The sequence below is a fragment of the Mandrillus leucophaeus genome, unplaced genomic scaffold, assembly GCF_000951045.1.
Source record: "Mandrillus leucophaeus isolate KB7577 unplaced genomic scaffold, Mleu.le_1.0 Scaffold18, whole genome shotgun sequence".
NCBI lineage: Eukaryota > Metazoa > Chordata > Mammalia > Primates > Cercopithecidae > Mandrillus > Mandrillus leucophaeus.
The window spans coordinates 4,245,098-4,248,649 of NW_012101809.1; positions in this window are offsets into that span (position 1 = coordinate 4,245,098).

Consider the following 3,552-nt stretch of genomic DNA (forward strand, 5'->3'; position numbering starts at 1 on the left):
TAAGGTGTCCATGGCCACTCAGTCTGTAAATGACATCACCAGGAGGATCTGTCTCTGCAACCTGACTTCAAGTCATCTGTATTCCCATCTGTGTGGGACCCTTCTGCCCACATGCTCCTTTCTGCCTCTCATCCGCACCAGAGCCTCAGAAGATGGGCTGCACAGGTGCTAGGTTCCCCCACATTATCCATGGGGAAACTGAGGCTCAGGAAGTTAGTGATGGGCCTAAGATCCAGGACCAGGAAACGGGAGCCGGGACCGAGCACCTGGGTGGTCTGGATCTAATTCATCCATTGCGCTTCCCACCCCACTGCACGGCCTCTGTGACTGGATCCACACCCTCCAGAGAGGGGCGCTAACATCTCTGAGTGTGACTGCAGAGAGGGCTCCTCATTTGCTTCAGGTTTTGTGGCCACCCGAGGCTGATAGAACATTCATTCACTCTCACCCTCCGACAATAGGGAAGGATTTCCCCTCCCATCAGCAGGGAGACTCAGGGGAACTGCTTTTCTTCCTTTTTCTTTTTTTTTTTTTTTTTTTTTTTTTTGAGACAAAGTCTTGCTCTGTCACCCAGGCTGGAGTGCAGTGGCACACTCACTGCCAGCCTCGACCTCCTGGGTTCAATGTGATCCTCCCACTTCAGGCTCCCAAATAACTGGGACCAGCTGGGACCACAGGTGCACGCCACCACACCTGGCTAATTTTTTGTATTTTTTTGTAGCGATGGGGTTTTACCATGTTGCCCAGCTGGTCTGGAACTCCAGAGCTCAAGAGATTGACCCACCTTGACTTCCCAAAGTGGTGGGATTACAAAGTGCTGGTGTGGTGAGCCACCGCCCCCAGCCCAGGAACTCCTTCTCAGTTTTTGTTTGTCTGTTTTGAGACGGAGTCTTGTTCTGTCGCCCAGGCTGGAATGCAGTGGCACAATCTCAGCTCACTGCAACCTTCACCTCCCGGGTTCTAGTGATTCTCCTTCCTCAGCCTCCCAAGTAGCTGGGACTACAGGTGCACACAACCACGCCCGGCTAATTTTTGTATTTTTAGTAGAGACGAGGTTTCACCAAGTTGGCCAAGCTTGTCTTGAACTCCTGACCTCAGGTGATCCACCTGCCTCAGCCTCCCAAAGTGCTGAGATTACAGGCATGAGCCACTTAGCCCAGCCAGTAACTGCTTTTCTTTAAGACAAGAGTGGCCCATTTTTCCTGGGAGGGTTGGCTCTTAATAGCTCACTAGAACTGATTATTAAATTTTCAGGAATTTTATGAGCTGTTTATATGAAGCAACCAATTTAAAAAAACTTGGCCTGGCGCAGTGGCTCAAGCCTGTAATCCCAGCACTTTGGGAGGCCGAGACGGGCGGATCACGAGGTCAGGAGATCAAGACCATCCTGGCTAACACGGTGAAACCCCGTCTCTACTATAAAAAAAAAAATACGAAAAACTAGCCATGGCAAAACCTAGGAGTTAACATCCCTTTTTGTGGCAACGACCTGATGACCTGGAAGTTACCACCCTCATCCTGGAAATCTCTGCATAATCCACCCCTTAATTTGCATATAATTAAAAGCAGATATCCATATGAGTGCAGCCCTGTCTCTGTGTTGCTGTTCTGGGCACACTTCCATGAGTAGCCCTGTTCCACGAGGAGCAGCACCTCTGCTGCTCTGTGCACTGCTGCTTGCTGGCTACCACCACCAGCTTGCCCTGGAATTCTTTCTGGGTGAAGCCGAGAACCCTCCTGGGCTAAGCCCCAGTTTTAGGGCTTGCCTGTCCTGCATCACTCTTGTTTGTCTAACGTTCTATTTGTCAGGTGCTGATATGCAGGATAAAGAACATGAGAAGGCTCAGCCTTGAACTCCAGAGGTACAGGAGGTGGACAGTGTCCCTGGGGGGCCCCACCCATTTCAAGCCCAGGCAGATGCTCAGATATCAAGGTTTAGTTTAGGTTCAGTACCAAGGAACAGAAGCTGAGTGCTAAAGAGGGATAGTCATGGTAGACTCATGAGTCATAAAAAATGTAGTTGAGCCTCAAGGTGGGTGGATTTAGATCAGTAGTGAAAAGCCCTTCCAGACAGGGGAGAGCAGTTTGGGCAGGAGTCAAAGTTCATAAAGTCGTTTTCTAAACGGTCACTCATCTTTCCTGAAAGGTACTCTCCCGGCCAAACATCCCGAGAGTCCTTCGGCATGACCACAGGGGACAGGTGGGAAAGCATGGCTGGCTCCTCACCATGCACCACTGAAATCTTGAGTTCTGGTCCCAGCCCTGCTGCTAAGTAGCTGTGTGATCTGGGGCAAGTCATAGCCTATCCCCAGCCTCCACAATGGCCCTCAGTTTCTTTATCTTCAAAATGAAGGTTTAGACAGGACACAGTGGCTCACATCTGTAATCCCAGAAATTTGGGAGGTCAAGGTAGAAGGATCACTAGGGGCCATGAGTTTGAGACCAGCCTGGGCAACATAAAAAGATCCCCATCTCTTCAAAAAACTTAAAAATTAGCCAGAGTGGTGGCACACACCTGTAGTCTAGCTACCCTGGGGGCTGAGTCTGGAAGATCTCTTGAGCCCAGGAGTTCTAGACTGCAGTGAGCCATGATTGCACCACCGCACTCCAGCCTGGGTGACAGAGTGAGACCTTGTCTCAAAAAAAAATGAAGTCCATAGGAGAGTCTGTGGGCAGCTGCCCCCAGCCCCCATCACAAGCAGCCTGGGAGAGATGCTGACACCACAGCGAGCCCAAGGGAAAGGCTATACTGGAGGTTGTCCCCTTCCCTCTCCTGGTTCCTCTGCCACCATCAGCTGGGTGCTGGATTGAGTCAAGCTATCCTCAGCTCAAAGCAGAGGGGAATAAGATTGGCTGGAGGAAAGTTAAGTATTTCAGATTTGCTCAGAATTTGAAAGGCTTATTTATTTATTATTATTATTTTTGAGACGGCATCTCTCTCGCTCTGTCACCCAACTGGAGTGCAGTGGCACAATCTCTGTCACCCAACTGGAGTGCAGTGGCACAACCTCAGCTCACTGCAACCTCCACCTCCTGGGTTCAAGTGGCTCTCCCATCTCAGCCTCCTGAGTAGCTGGAACTACAGGTGTGCACCACCATGCCCAGCTAGAGATGGGGTTTCACCATGTTGGCCAGGCTGGTCTCAAACTCCTGAGCTCAAGTGATCTGTCCACCTTGGCCTCCCATAGTGTTAGGATTACAGGTGTGAGCCACTGTGCTTGGCCTGAAAGGCATTTTGTAGACTAGTGATGAACAGATAAGCAATTAGCAGAAGGTCTGTGTTCTCTGTGGAAGTGGTGGGTGAGTTTAACTGGGATAGAAAACATCCCAAGTTTGCAAGAATCTCATACAATGTCACTTGAGAACTCTGGGGCGGGGGGCGTGGGGGGCGGTGCACGTCAGTGTGTACAAGATTCACCTGGATAGCCCGGAAAATGCAGATTTCCAGGCCCTGCTCCCAGAGTGTACTCAATGCATGAAAGATAGGGACCAGAGTCTATGTTTTTAAGTAAGTTTCTCAGATGAGTCTGGCTCAAGGGGTCTGTGAGCCAC